The 16,885-nt window shown below is 40.3% G+C and overlaps 1 protein-coding gene across 4 annotated transcripts in view; it reads right to left on the bottom strand.

Annotated features, from left to right (window-relative positions):
• Nucleotides 1–16,885, bottom strand: part of Lims1 (LIM zinc finger domain containing 1) — a 103,640-nt gene that overhangs the window by 37,276 nt on the left and 49,479 nt on the right. The gene's annotated exons all lie outside the window — the stretch shown is intronic.

The raw sequence follows: 16,885 nt of genomic DNA, 5'->3' as shown, positions 1-16,885 counted from the left end.
AATCCATCAAAAAGTAGGTAGAAATAAAAATGCAGGAGATTAAAGAATATGGCAAGATAGAAGTTTTTAAAATTCAAACAAATAAAGATAATAAAGATGGTTCAGTATTTTAATGACTACTTGGTAACTTTTCATCTTTTTTTAAACAGCCTATTAATGCATTTAATATTTTTTAAAGAGTCTATACATGTGAGCTTTGTGCATGTGAACACAGTACCAACAGATGCCAGGAGAGGGCGTCAGACCCCCTGGAGCTGTTGGACATGGATGTTCTGAGAACAGAACTTCGGGCCTCTGGAAGGACAGAAAAAGCTCTTAATTGCTGAGCCATTTCTTTCTTTCTTTCTTTCTTTCTTTCTTTCTTTCTTTCTTTCTTTCTTTCTTTCTTTCTTTCTCTCTCTCTCCCTCCCTCCCTCCCTCCCTCCCTCCCTCCCTCCCTCCCTCTCTCTCTCTCTTTCTTTCTTGTTTAGTTTTTCGAGACAGGGTTTCTCTGTATAGCTGTGGCTGTCCTGGAACTCACTTTGTAGACCAGGCTGGCCTCGAACTCAGAAATCCGCCTGCCTCTGCCTCCTGAGTGCTGGGATTATGCTGAGCCATTTCTTGAGCTTCAATCTTATATCATTTGAGCAGTAATTTTTCTGATAAATTTGTATGCATTGTATGTATATATACATAGTATATTCTCACTATCTTCGCTGAAAATCAGCGAATGTTGATGATTTATCTGTGTTCTCCAGTCTGCTCTATTAGTCTGTTTTTATGCCAGTACCAAATTATTTAGGCTGCTAATGCTTCCAAACTTCTTTCTCTCTGCTCAGGACTGCTTTAGCTATTTGACAGTCTATGTGGATCAATTCAAATCTTTGTGGAGTACTTTTTCTACATCTGCAGATAATATTGCTGGTATATATATATTTTTTTCGAGACAAGTTTTTTTCTGTGTAACAGGCCTGGATGTCCTAGAACTCACTTTGTAGACCAGACTGGCCTTGAACTCCGAGATCCATCTGCCTCTGTCTTCCAAGTTCAGGGATTAAAGGCATCCTCACCACTGCCCAGCTGGTATTTTTAAAAGTTTTTATTTATAATATGTGTATGAGTGTTTTCTATGCATATATGTCTATGTACCATTGAAGGATAGAAGAAGGTGTCAGATCCTCTGGGATGAAGTTACAGTTGTGAGTCACCATGTGAGCACTAGACTGAGCCTGGGTTGTCTGGAAGAGCAGCCAGGGCTCCCTGAGTCCTGTCTCTAAGCCCCAATGGTATCCTGACAGGAGCTGAACTTGTTGGTCATAAGGGGTTCTACAGATATTTTAACAATTCATGATCATATACATATCTTTCTAATTTGAGGACCTCTTAGTTTCTTTCATCGATGTTTGGTGATTTTCTTTCTTTAATTTTTAAGTACTTATTTATTTTATGTATGTGAGTACACTGTCACTGTTTTGGACACACCAGAAGAGGGAGTCGGATCCCATTACAGATGGTTGTGAGGCACCATGTGGTTGCTGGGAATTGAACTCAGGACCTTTGGAAAAGGCGCCAGTACTCTCAACCACTGAGCCATCTCTCCAGCCCCCTTGTGTTTGATGATTTTCATCAAAGAGATTATTTTTTTCCATGGGTTAAGTGGTGGCTAATTTTTTTTCCTAGTTCTTTCTCTCTCAATCCTTTCCTATTTTATTTCCTCTACTGTAAATCAGATTGCTTTCTTGATTCCTTTTCCCAGAAGTTTTGTTATTGATATATATAAAAGCTATTGATGGGATGGTGAGATGGCTTATTGGGAGCTTGATCCAAGCCTGATAACCTGAATTTTCTTTCCAGACCCTAGACAGTGGAAAGAGAAAAGCTATCTTCTGATGTTCCATGTGTACATGGCTTCTGCTTCGTTTCCTGCCCCAAGGTTCCTGCCTTAACTTCCTGCCCTAGCATTCAAGCTCTAATAAACTCTTTCCTCCCCAAATTGCTTTTGGTCATAGTACTTAATTTCAACAATAAATACAAACCTAGCTAAGACAGTGGGTATGTTTAATATTTTGTTGAGAACAAACTACACACTAGTGCACTCCAGTACAATGTGAAGACAGCTGCAGAGCTTCTGATTTCACCAGTCTGCTAACTTCATGACTGTACCCCAAATGGCCAAAGATCAAAAATCCAAATAGCCTATTTAGACATGTCATACAAAGCATCACAGCTGTTCCTAGGAGTTAGATACTTAAAATGTGAACATATTCATAAGCAGAGGTACCAAAAGCAGCTTTGGGAGTGGAGGCCGGGCTGGGATTGAATCTGGGTAATTAAGACAGGATCTCGATACAAAACCTAGGCTGGACTCAACCTCATGTTATGCCTCTGGTCACCAACCAGAGGTGGTCTAATTGGTGAGCTCTGCACTGCAGTGAAAGTCTGTGTATGGAATACTGTTCTCTGAGCATGACCTGACTAGTGCTCTCTTGCACTGTCAGCACCAGGATTATTTCAAAAAGATCCGAAAAAGAATCAGCCCATTAACTTTCTGCCATGGAAGTGAAAGAGGCTCATGAGGCCTTGCCCCTCTCCTACAAGATTTATAAGCACGTCAGGCATGGTGGTGTATACCTTTAATCTTAGCACACAGGCAGGCGGATCTCTGCAAGTTCAAAGCCATCTTGGTGTACATGTAGCAAATTCCAGGACAGCCAGGGCTATGAGACACTGTCTCAACACACACACACACACACTCACACACACACACACACACACACACACACACACACACGGGTCGGGGAGGGATGGGGAGGGAGAGAGGGAGGGGTGCGTGGCAAGCTGGCCATCGAGTCCAGGAGATCAACAAGCTCTGGCTTAAATGAGAGACCCTATCTCAAAGAATAATCGAGGATGATGCTGACCTGAGTATTAACCTGTGCTTCCACATGCATGTTCAGACATGAACACTTCTATACCCATGTGCATACATACATGTAAACACACATGAAAGAAAACAAAACCAAGGATGACAACTTCTGAGGTTGGCCATTGGCTTCCACATACCTGTGCACACATGTCTACCATCCCACCATGAACATGCAAACACATCAGCACAAATGCAAAAGAAATCAAATTTATAGTAAAAGTTTAGCTTTAACATGTCATTATCCATCCACCTATCCATTCATTCTTCTGCATTGTATTAGGTAGCATAGTATAGAGATGATTTAAAATGAAAGTTTGGTAAATGTTATGCAAGAACCAGGTCATTTTCTAAGGGGCCCAAGCAACCACAGGCTTTGCTATCCCATGGGCATGATGGTACAGCAGAGGTGCAGGTGTAGAGAAGTGCTCTGGAAACATCCCCACCCCGCAGTGAGTGATAACTGTGGAATGGGAGATCTAGAAACTGCTTATTTATTCTAAATCCATCACTAAACTAAGAACTTAGCAGCAACTACCACTAGGATGAAGCCTCTTCAATTGCTACAAAAAATCTGGGTGCCATATGGGGGTATTCAAATCAATACCGTGGCTTAGTTACATTACTACTTGGCAGAACGAACTATTTCCCTGTAATTCTCTACTTGGCTTAAGTGGAAAATTTCATCTGATTTTCCCGGGACTACTGAAAACAACGCAAGTGAGAGAATGGAGACGGAAAGCTCTTCCCCGTTTCCAGTTTGTAGGACAATGTAACATGTTTTCTTTCAAGACAATAAGGAAGTAGGCAAAGCTCAAGCAGAAATGGATGAATTTTCAGATAATATGCCTTTTGCCTTATTTTTAAAATTGCTTCTTAATTGTGTAAAGCAAACAAATTCATCACATGGAGAAGAGTGACAAAGTGGTTAACACGTGCTTTCTTAACTGAGCTGAAGCTGAATAGCAATGCATACACTTATGTCTGTATTAGTATTACCACGATGTTTACTACGGTTATTAAAAGGAAATACGAGCACTCTGACTTTACCGTATCATTTTGTTTGCTTGTTTTGCTAGGACCGAGTTGCTCTCTGTTGGAATGGACTCTGCAGACCAGGCTCAGACTCGACTGCATCTGCCTGGGTATTAGGACTAAAGTTGTGTGCTAACGCTGCCCACAACGTTATTGTAATTAACTATAACCCAGAGATAAAGTTTAAAAAATAATTTAAAAACATGAAAATATGAAATGTCTGGATTAAAGTACCAGTTTTCAACCCTGCACCACCAATGCCCCATGCCAGGATGCCTGGTATAAGGCTATTTACATATAATTGTTCCTAAGAATTGACCACTGAAATAAAACATAAAATAAAGGAGGTAGCTTTGATGTCGTAGTTATATAGTAGCACATAGCTGACCTTATGATATTTGAGGAGATATTCATAAAGGAAGTGAGTGTGATGCTATCCAACCATAGGCTGGAAACTTGTCAGGAAGTACACTAGTAGATGCACACTTTGTCCCATAATCAATAATTCAAATCTGCTACTATCAGGTGAGGCAAGAACTCCTCTCTGGTGTCTGCAGAATAGAGAGGCCACTCAGGAACCAGGCAAGATGCAGCAAGGGGTTGCCAAGGACCTGTGACAGAACCATGTGTGCCAGCTCCACAAAATTAGAAATACTCTGCCCCAAACTGGCCTAAATAATGCACAGCAATACTGCAGCTACCCAACTCTCTCCAGTTTAACAAGTAACAGTAGCTTACTTTGGGGTCTATTTCTCATGAAGCACTTCTAAGTGATTCACATAACAAAATCCTATCTGCAAAAATGTGACTGTGTAAAAGATGCCCTAGGTAGGGAGAGTGGAAGAGAGACAGAAACGAATCAAGCTCATGCTCTTTCTTTATGTCCCTCTCTGACATTAACATTCTGAAAACTGTGTACAGAGAAAGTAACAGCACCCACCTTTCCACAAAAACAACCATGCCAAACAGCTGCCTTTTCTCTATGATGACACATCCTTACCATACTGGTAACCTACTGTGAAAGAGAGATGGGCTGCCAAGTGTAGAGAAAATCATAACCAGTAATGGCAGAGCACTGAGAAATGTCGTGAATACCTGGTAGGCTGGGCAGGATGAGTAGCCTGCACATTTCATTTTGTAAGTTGGATTTGCACTTCCCTGCCACCCAGCCATGCCTTATATACTCTAGAGGAAATGTATAACTGTCAAAAAATCACTATTAATCTCCTCAGCTAGAACCTCCACATCCCATTCAATTAGCCTGACTTTAGAGAAACCGAACACTGTGTTCTGTGTGCAAGTGCCTCAAAGCTGGATCTCTTGTCTCTGTCTAAAGGTGGATGACTGAGCACCCTCTCCATACTCCATCAAGCATTCTGCTAAGAGGCAGAGGGCCAACACTGACAGGTTGACAGGTACCACCCCCGCTGACACCCATACAGCTCAAGAGGTCTTTAGCATGGTCGTGCTTTAGAGACAGCTCCCGTAACTGATCACTGCAGTGAACTCCCGAAGCCCCACACAAATTTGGAGTGTTGGATCAACTTCAACAATTCTTTATATTTCCCTCAGAGGTTAGGAGGCTTTGCTGTGATTTTAGAAATATTTTCCCTAGAAACTAGTCCTCTAGTGATTCCTTTACTGCTTATAATATCTTTTATTCCTATCATGATGAATTAACATATTATCACCTACCTCCAAACATCTTTTTAGAAAGATACAAAGCCACATTTGAGAAAGCTCCAAATATAGAAGAACGGTATTTTTAGCTGTGTTGACCTAAGAGATGCCCATGTTACCAGGGTAACCATTTGGCACAGGCAGGAGCTCTTTATATGGCTATGGTGCCAAGCAGCAGCAGCAGCAGCAGCAGCCTGTCAGGCTCTAAGGTACATTCTTATTTTAGTTCTGACTCAGCAGAGATTTTTCACTGAACACAACTGCCAGCTACACTGTGACAGGAAGTTAGTGGGAGTTTTTATTCTTGACTAAACTTAATTTGAGCCCCACTTCACTGATAAGAAAAAAAGAGAACCATGAAAATTTTAGTATAGAGGACAGAAGTAAAACACTTCATTCAAATCAAAGGTCTTTCCTGTTCACATCCCTGCAGCTCTCACTTTCAGCAACTTTCTTGATACAGAGTATATATATACCAGAATCAGAGAAAATGAAAACCTTTCTGCTAAAGTCACATGGTGCCTTCCCTTCATGAGCTTTACATTTTGTGATGCACAGAAAAAGGCAATAAGTATTTTAGCTGCCACAACTCAGACTGTTTACCATAAATGTGATAAAAGATGGCATGGAAAAGACATAACAAGACCCTAGGAGTCTGATGGTGACCAGATGGTGCAACTACACTGGCAGCCAGTTCACACCCTGGGCTGCAGTCTTGTTAAGATTCAAATACCCTTTGTTCTGTCCCTGAAAGCAGGTCACGTGGTTATGAGGGTCTTTGTTCAATTCTTTCTCTTTCCCAGAGGTGTTCTATAATCCTGGCAACTCACATCCTGTTGGGAAATGAAATATTGCTGAACCCTGGCTCCTACATCTTAGCTGTGAAAAGCAGCACTCAGGTTGTCAGTAGAGGGCACTGGAAAGAAGCCCCAGGCTTTGGTTCTCTGGGCCTGCAGAGAGCAGTCACAGATACCCAGACCTTTGGAGAATTCTGCAAGATACAAGTAGGAGATGGTTATGTGTTGTCAGCTTCCCTAGGAAACTCTTACCTAAGCCCTTGGAACACTTGCTATCTCATGGCAACTCATCCTATTCTATTGTTGCATCTACTAAGATCTGGCCTGGAGAGACAGTTTTCTATAAAGATAGCTAACCTGACAAGAGTCCTCCCTTCTAGATGAGTAGAGGACCAGAGTTCAGTCTCCAGCACCCACACCAAGCTCCAGATCCAGGGCATCCAATCCTCTCTTCTTGCATTGCCCCCACAGGCTAGATATTCACACAGGGACATACACATACATAAAAATAGAACTAAAGAAGTTATTCTTTTTAGATACCACACTTTAAAAAGCAGGTACTTTCTTTTCTCTGTTGAACTAAGACCAACAGAGGAAGCCTGTGGTCAGGATCCTATAGTTGAAGAGTTCTCAGACTTTTAGAATCCTTACCCAACATGAGGAACTTGTCTCACTTAGAAACTTAAAACAGCCATATTTGCTGCTGAAAACTAGGAAGAGGTGGGAGGAGTGGGTAGCTCAGTAAAGTACAGTTCAGTGAAACAGTCAAAGAGAGTTCTCAGAAGGACACAGAAGAGGAGGACAGCTGAGGAACTTGAGGTCTGTCTTCGCTGAGTTCTCTTTGCTTCAGCAGATGAGGAAGCACCACTGCCAGGATGTAATCAGGACACCGTGCATGGGAAAATCCGCCCCAAGCACACTATGCAAAAGGCAATGCAACGGTCTATAGATATTTCTGCTATGAAATAAGCTTTTATGAAATGACACATCACACCTCATTCTTGCTTTTTAAAAAAGATTTATTTATTTATTTAATGTATGTGAGCACACTGTAGCTGTACAGATGGTTGTGAGCCTTCATGTGGTTGTTGGGAATTGAATTTTAGGACCTATGCTCGCTCTGGTCGGCCCTGCTCACTCTTTATTATTATACATAAGTACACTGTAGCTGACTTCAGACACACCAGAAGAGGGCGTCAGATCCCATTACGGGTGGCTGTGAGCCACCATGTGGTTGCTGGGAACTCAGGAGCTTCGGAAGAGCAGTCAGTGCTCTTACCCGCTGAGCCATCTCACCAGTCCCACACCTCATTCTCTTTTCCCCTTCCCCACTATCCTCTCCCAGTCATAAAAAATTAAATCCGACAATAGGTAGACGAATTAACCTGAGTGTAACAGCAGAATCAAGCCTTGTCACCAGACCTTCTTTTTGCTCTTATATATAATTTAGCAGGAGACAGGAGAGTGACTCAAGTGTCCTAAGAACTCTGTTTAGCATGCTTCCTCCTGCCTATTCTGGTTAAGCCCTTGAGGACATTGCTTCTTCCTTCTATTCACAGCACCTGGTCCTCTGCTGCCATAGCAGTGGTGACAGCTCGCATCCAGTTCCCCCAGTTCCCATCTCAACCATAAACCTATTAGAATGGTGTGCAAGAGAGAATCTAGCAAATGGCTGGGGAAAGAATACTATGGAGCTCAGGCGGATTATAATTGTTTCAGTTATTTTGTAACTGAGCTAGAACATAGACAGGTACCATGTGGGTTATATTTGTGTGCACACTTAACATTTAATCACTTAAAGACTGCAAAAAGAAGCTGAGCATGGAAGCTCACATCTGTAATTCCACTACTCAGGAGGCAGAAAGAGCCAGAGGATCATGGTAGGTCCAAGGCCAACTTCATCTACATAGTTCTAGGTAAGATATGGTGAAACAGCGCAAGAATTCGTCTCAAGCTGGGCGGTGGTGGCGCATGCCTTTAATCCCAGCACTTGGGAGGCAGAAGCAGGCAGATTTCTGAGTTCGAGGCCAGCCTGGTCTACAAAGTGAGCTCCAGGACAGTCAGAGCTATACAGAGAAACCCTGTCTCGAAAAACCAAAAACCAAAAAAAAAAAAAAAAAAAGAATGTCTCAAAAACAAAACAAAAAACAAACAAAACCCCAAACAAACCTTGAAATTAAACTCAAGCCTTTATACAGAACTGCTATCAGCGATTTTAGTTCAAAACAGCAAATGCACTTAGATAGTCTGTTGCCTACCAGGACCTTTTACTTGAACTTTGAATCAAGCATTAGTAAAAATAATCTCTTTTACAATTCAAATATAAGAAATCAAGATTTAATAAAAACTAACTTGGCACAAAGTCCAATGACTCCTATAGGAAAACAGACACAGATGTACTAATTAGGAGTTCTATTGCTATGATAAAATACCAAGACCAAAAGCAACTTGGGGAGGAGGGGCTTTATTCCTGCTCATACCTCTCAGGTCATACTCTACCACTGAGGGAAACTTGGGCAGGAATCTAAAAGCAGGAACAGGGAAGCAGGAGCTGAGGCAGAGGCCATGGAGGTATGCTGCTTACTGGCTTATTCCTCAGGACTTGCTCAATTTGCTTTCTTATACACTCAGGACTGCCTGCCCTGGGTAGTGCTATCCACCATGAGCTGGGACCTCCCATTATCAATCACAAATCAAGAAAATGCTCCCCCCCACACACACCTGCCTATCGACAACCTGATGGAGAATTTTCTCAACTGAGATTCCCTAGAATAGTTTAGCTTGTATCAGGGTGACAGGACAGAAGACACATTTTCAAAGAGGTGAGGATCTTGCAACAAACCAAAAGATGAACCGCTCTCTGAGAATGGTTCAAATAAACTAGTAAAATGACATGGGAGTGAAAAGCTGTCCCATCAATAATAACAGCTATCTATGCTGGCTGTACCACATGTCAGTGATTTATGGTTGCAGCTGCAACTCAGTAGCAAAGGAGGCTCTGGACTTGGTCCCCAGCACTACAAAGCAAGTAGATAAGCTGGGTGTGGTGGTCTATAACTGTAATCCTAGTACTAAGGCAGGCAGCTGAGACAAGAAGAGGAATCTGAGGCAAACCTAAAGAATAAGTTCAAGACCAGTCAGGGCTACATAGTAAGATCATGTCTCCAGAAACAAACAAACAAACAAACAAACAAACAAACACATCCCCAAAAATTAAGAAATAAAACCATACAAACAAACAGCAAAAAACCAAAACCAAGAAGTGCACAACTTTTTACCCCTTTTAAGGATGGCCAATACTGTAAATGAGGAAAATACCTAATTAAAAATATTTTTAAAAAAGGATGGCCAATACTAATCTAGTATATATATATATATATATATATATATATATATATATGTATATATATATATATATTAGAGCAAATGACCACAAGATTTTTTCAGAGATAACCTATCTATAAATGTCCTCTGAAATAAGGAAATCATTCTGTTAAAATAAAGCAATCCAGATATGTACCCTATGTTTTTCTCTCACATGTGGGACAGCCCAGATTTACACACACACACACACACACACACACACACACACACACACACACACACACATCACTCATGCATGTGTCATCAAACTACTAAGAGGTTCACAAGAGGGAAAGAAGAGATCTTAGGTTAGAGTAACAGATTCAGAAGTGGGGACTATCTGTGGAAAGGAAGGAACCAACCAATGTAATAAGTGGAGGAGCAGAGAGGGAGAAGACATTAGAATACAGTACAATGGACACACACACAAATGCCACAATGAAACCATTTCCTCATATTTTAATTTAAACCTAAAAAAACCCTTTAAACTCTAAATTTAAAATTTCTTAAAAGGTAGACTTAGAGATAAGATATTGGGAAAAAAGGGGGAAGAAAGAAATTTAAAAAGTAATTCAAAAGGGTAAGACTCCGACTGTACACTGCTGTGGTGATTGCATATTTACTCCCATGTGACAGGCAAAGCTGCTTCCTGGAATGGGGGGGGGGTCTCCTGGCATACTCGATTACTCTGAGCACGAATATATTCAGAAAAAGTTTTGTTACTGCTCCTGTTGCAATGCCCCTGCTCTCTCATTCAGAAACAGAAACGCCACCAGCTCTGTAGGCACAGATCATCTCCAGGCACGACATACAGAAGCACAGACTTATACACTTGCTCATATAAACAGATAGGCAGCATGAACCATTAGTCATTAGTTATATTTGGTTTTGTTTTTTTTTTTTTTTTGGTTTTTTCGAGGCAGGGTTTCTCTGTGTAGCCTTGGCTGTCCTGGAACTCACTCTGTAGACCAGGCTGGCCTCGAACTCAGAAATCCACCTGCCTCTGCCTCCCGAGTGCTGGGATTAAAGGCGTGCACCACCACGCCCGGCCTTATATTTGGTTTTAGAGTTGTAACTACATTTACTTTATACTTTCTAAGCAAGGAGGAGGGAAAAACCAGGAGGCTTTCCTCCAGCTCATCCCCATTTCTCACTGGCTGAAGAAAGGTTTGCTAGAACACACAGGGCGACACCCATCCTCCAACAGTGCTGCCCAGGTGCATTTCCCCACTTGTAGAGCTGAGGAGTTAGGACAGATGAAATGGCCTACAAGGCCTAAAATATGATTATCTGAACCAAAAAAATAATCTCCTCACTTTGGAACTACCAGGTATCTGCTAATCAGCAACTAATAACTCTGTTTATACCCTTACTATTCATGTCTACAGAGGCACAATAATTTTTAATTATTTATCTGTGTCTTTTTTTTGTTATAATGTGTTAAGAGCATATCCCCCAATTCCATGAAGGTAGACGCTTTAGTAAATGCAGACTGAACCAAAGGTGCCTAGACAATTGTATTTTACAGAGTAAATTACAACACTTGAAACCTATAGTAGTTTTTTTTTAAAACCTAGATCTTTTTTTTTCTGGCAAATGTCTATGAAGAACAAGTAGAAAATATTTTGTTTACTATTAATCACCCACAGGAAAAATAAAAGACTTCAGCTTTTACTTTTTGTTCAATGGTAATTTTTGTTTCTTTTTTCTTAAAGATTTACTTATTTTATGCATGAGTGCTCTATCTGCAAGTACACCTGCAGGCCAGAAGAGGGCATCAGACCCATTACAGATGGTTGTGAGGCACCGTGTGGGTGCTGGGACTTGAACTCGGGACCTCTGGAAGAGCAGCCAGTGCTTTTATCCAGAGGCATCTCTCCAGCTTCTCAAAGAAAGAGTTAGAGGTTTTAACTTTTAAGATACAATCAAGTATACTCAGAATTTCTAGGTAACCAATCTTGTTAACAAAAAATCCCGTATCACATGTTCTTTCTCACCTGTTTACTTTACAAAAACATCCTCTGTCTTGTGTCTGCTTTAGTAAAATGTTCCTTCACGAGTCTGCCTGAGTTGTTCCCCTGTGTCCACTTCAGGAAAACACTCCTTTCATGTGTGTGCCCTAACAAAAGACCATCCAACACAACAGAATTTCCAAAGAACCCTTAAGTTTCTACTTCACCCAACTTCACTAGATGTCAAAAAAAAAAAAAAAGGAAAAAAGGAAAAAAAAAAGCATTTAAAATCTTGGTGGGGTTAACAACAAAATGGAAAAGCTGGCAAAATAATTTTATGATCATTACAAACATTGGTGGAGATTTGGTAACATCAGAAACTGTATACACCACTAATGTGAATCTGTTTGGAAAATGAGCAAATTCTGAAAAAAAAAAATAGACAGGTAGCCAAACAATTTAGATATCTATCCAAAGTGAAACAAGCACATATCCACACAGCAGTGTGGACATAAGTTTCATTAGCAGCTTTTTTTCAAATAGACAAAGACTGGAAATAAATACTATGTCAAACTCAACAAGTAAGCCTGTTCACAGTATAAACTACAATAATTAAATGCACAAAGATAAATAATTATACTGAGTTTAATTACGAAATCAAATCAGAACAAAACAAAACAAAAATATGGGGTGAGATGGTTGGATGGTTAAGAACACTTGCTGCGCGCTGGAGAGATGGCTCAGCGGTTAAGAGCACTGACTGCTCTTCTGAAGGTCCTGAGTTCAAATCCCAGCAACCACATGGTGGCTCACAACCATCTGTAATGGGATCTGACTCCCTCTTCTGGTGTGTCTGAAGACAGCTACAGTTTACTTACATAATAAATCTTAAAAAAAAAAAAAAAAGAGAGAACACTTGCTGCTCTTGCAGAAGACCTGGATTGCATGCCCACATGCCAACAACAACTGTCTGTAACACTCCAGTGCATGAGAGCCAATATCTGTTTATGGCCTCCCAGGGCACCAGACATAAATGTAATACACGGATATACATGTAGGCAAAACACTCATATACACAAACAAATTTTCAAAAAAATAAGACTAAAAAATTCTAAAGACTGCAAACTAATGTAGCTACACATTGGATTAAGGTTGTCTAGGAACACAGGAAAGGAGAAGACAATGGGAAGAACTGTGAAGAGAGGTGGGGATGATGAATACACTATGTGGACTGTAACTGATATGCACTGTACTTATACATATCAAACTGGACCAGAAACTTACGTACTTTACTTACTTCCTCAATATAATGACTTTATACACACACACACACACACACACACACACACACACATGCACGCACGTGTAGGGCTGGAGAGAAGGCTCAGCGGTTAAGAGCACTGACTGCTCTTCCAGAGGTCCTAAGTTCAATTCCCAGCAACAACATGGTGGCTCACAATCATCTGTAAAGGGAGCCAATGCCCTCTTCTGGTGTGTCTGAAGACAACTACAGTGTATTCATATTCATAAGATAATTCTTTTTTTAAAATGTAGTGTATCGCTTCTCGGCCTTTTGGCTAAGATCAAGTGTAAAATGTAGTGTAGTGGAATGACCCTTAATCCTATATTCTACTGTATGTTGTGGGCTGACCTATATCCCCATAAAACATATATGTGCTATACTCTGTTAGCTTTACATTTCATGGGTGGTAGTAGTTCATCTCTATAACTCCAGTATTTGAGAGGCCAAGACTGCCCTAAGTTAGGGTCCAGTTTAGACTACACAGTGAGACCTAAGACAGTTTGGATGACATAATAAGACCTTGCCCCCCAAAATTTACAAACAAAGAATATCCTTCACATTATTCACTGTACTTCTACATTACAGGGATATGAATATAAAATACGCTTTTTGATTCATTTCAGAGTTCGGACATAGTTCTGATTTTATCTATGCATAAAGTCAACTGGTAGGTGGTAAGAATTGGTAGGCAGAACATAACTCCAGGAAAGAGAGGCAGAGAGATCATCATAGTACTAGGCCAGGGATCAGCTGAGGATTTCTGTAAAGGGGCAATTAGGAAAATTTTATCTTTGTGGGCCATGCCAATCTGTATCATAATGCAAGTACCAGTTTCCCACAAAGGCACCACAGATGACCACAGAAAGAAGCACAGCTATGTCCCAATAAAACTTTATGTTCAGATACTGCAATATGAATTTTATGTAATTTTCATATGAAGATTTTGTTTGTTTGAGACCAGGCTTCAGTTTGTAGTCCTGGCTGTCCTGGAACTTGCTCTATAGACTACGCTGGCCTTGAACTCATAGAGATCCACCTGCCTCTGCCTTTCTTTTAATCATTTGAAAATATAAAATCCTTCTAGGTTTGTGGGGCTTTTCCAATTAGGCATGGGTGAGGTCTGGCCCGAGGTCATTGGTCACTAAGACATTAGAACATGTTGTACAATAGGCACCAAAGTGCTGCATCTGGATTGGTTTCTAGATCAGTTATTAACTCATCTCTCACACTGCAGGGGAAGCAAATGTGACTCTGAATAGTTTAAAGCAAATTGCTTGGATGTGTTTGTTATCTGAGTGTCCTAAAAGAAAACTTAAAAAGACAGTTAGTTGAGAGAAAAGAATAGTTAAGAAAGTGTGTGTGTGTGTGTGTGTGTGTGTGTGTGTGTGTGTGAGAGAGAGAGAGAGAGAGAGAGAGAGAGAGAGTATTGGAAATGCTATTTGGAAATGGACATTTTTTTTTTCTGAGAAAAAGAGGGGTCAATACTCTGAAACTCAGAATGATTCCTAAATTTCCTTAATCTCCATGGCCCTCAAATGCAGTTAGAAACATTACAGGTGGGGCTGGCGAGATGGCTCAGCGGTTAAGAGCACTGACTGCTCTTCTGAAGGTCCTGAGTTCAAATCCCAGCATCCACATGGTGGCTCACAACCATCTGTAATGAGATCTGATGCCCTTTTCTGGTGTGTCTGAAAACAGCAACAGTGTAATAATTTATAATAATAAATCTTAAAAAAAAAAAAGGAAACATTATAGGTACAAAGTAACTTTTAGGTCAGGAGACAGAGGCTGGCAGCTCTGTAAGTCTAGGCCAGCCTGGTCTATTGAGTAAGTTCCTGGGCAGCCAAGGCTTTATAGTGAGACTCTTTCAAAAAACACAACACAATATAACACAACAGAAAGGCTCTTCCAGGTCTTACTAGCACATTAAACCGAGTATCAGTAAAGCCAGAAGTTAGCCACTCTTTCCATGTGTCTCTCAGGAGCAATTTCAAGTGTAACGGTAGAGCTACTTTCATGTTGCTACAGAATCCTTTAAAACTTTATCTTTTTAATTTTAGACTAGTCTTTTACTTAAAATTACAAGAAAAATGTTTTCTGGCAGTGGCCCTTGCCCTTTCTAGTCCTCCACAGAGTTTGTGTTAAGAGTTTACACACTGCCAAGAAAAGGAGCATGTAGCATAAACTCAAAAGTGCAACTGGGCTTTGAGCAACAGTGTGATAACATGAAATATACTTGATATTTCATGTACTCAAACACTGCTCATAGGGAAGATATCTGCTGTTCCTATGCCAACAGGTGTTCCCTGATAAAGAAGCTATGTCTCATTCATCCCTGAACTTTTACTTGACACACAGTAGGCACTCAATTAAAATGGGATAAATGATGTCTTAACATCATGATACTTTATTGCTCTGCACTATTTTTTTATTAGATATTTTCTTTATATACATTTCAAATTTCAAATGCTATCCTGAAAGTTCCCTATATCCCCCACCCCCCGCCCTGCTCCCCTACCCACCCACTCCCACTTCTTGGTCCTGGCATTCCCCTGTACTGGGGCATATAAAGTTTGCAATACCAAGGGGCCACTCTGCACTATTTCTAAGATACTGCTTGCCTTGCAGAGATGGCCATGAGGGCTTCTCCCGTGGTGAATGGCACATACTGTTGGCGCTTGTTTTTATTCTCCTTTAGAAGATCTGAGGTCCTGAAACGTGGGACGCCTCACTTCATTACTCTCCTAATTCTTCTTAACTAATACTAAAATACAACAAGGGGTAAATCCGATCTCTCTAAACTCATTTAAAAGTCTACCTTACCTACTTTTTCTGTTTTAACTGCACAGTCAATATGGAACAGCAGAAACACAAACCACTGTTATCATCACCAAGGAGCTACATAACCAGAATGGGTAGAAAAAAATATTTTTCTTTAATTCATTGGAACAGACAGCATTTTTTTTTTACACATTTAAATTCTAGGGGATAAAAATCCCAGCATTTGGGAGGCAAAGGCAAGCGGATTTCTGAGTTCCAGGACAGCCAGGACTACACAGAGAAACCCTGTCTGAAAAACCAAAACAAACAAACAAACAAACAAAATCTAGTTGTTTTAAAGATCACTATAATTATATAAATGAACTACCTCTTATATTACATAAGTATTTTAGGTCTGAAAATAAGTATAAGACAGTTTAAAATATTTTACAGATCTTGAATTTTTAAAACAGGAAATTCTAAGAAAAACCAATCTGAAATTAAAACTGTTTGTTTGTTTGCTAACTTCTCTCTTGAATTCTGAGTGCAAAAATCTGGCCTGTGACTCGGTTCGTTGGTTAGGAGTTCTTGCCTAGCATGTGTGAGGGCCTGGGTTTGGACTGCTCCTCTCAAAGGGAGGGATTACAAGTAAAATGTATAAAACTTCAAACTCTGAAGCCTTTAAATTCTGTTGAATCCAGTGATTTCCAAGTTAATACAGTAAATGTTGCTAAGTCACTTTACACTGTAAGAAGGAACGCATGGACACTTGCCAGCATTGACAACAGTTCTTTTGTTATCAGGATCATCAAAAATTGGAGAAAGTCAATAATTTTCAAATAAGCATTTCTCTCTGAAGGTACAGGTCTCGTGACAGTTGACCATAATAAAACACAAGTTTTAAAAGCTTGTCAATTTCTTCCATGTCAACAGAGAACAAATGCAAGGTATAGATATCACTCGGCCATCCGGTCAGAATATTCAGATACTCTAATTCAAGAATAAATTACACTAGATACAGAAAATTATATTTTCCAAATGCTTCTTTTTACTGCAGCTTTCTGTCAGCAGGAAAACAGGAACACTTCCTATC

Source organism: Mus caroli, unplaced genomic scaffold, assembly GCF_978045245.1.
Source record: "Mus caroli unplaced genomic scaffold, Mus_caroli_1 scaffold_9, whole genome shotgun sequence".
NCBI lineage: Eukaryota > Metazoa > Chordata > Mammalia > Rodentia > Muridae > Mus > Mus caroli.
This window is presented reverse-complemented; position numbering and strand designations above follow the sequence as displayed.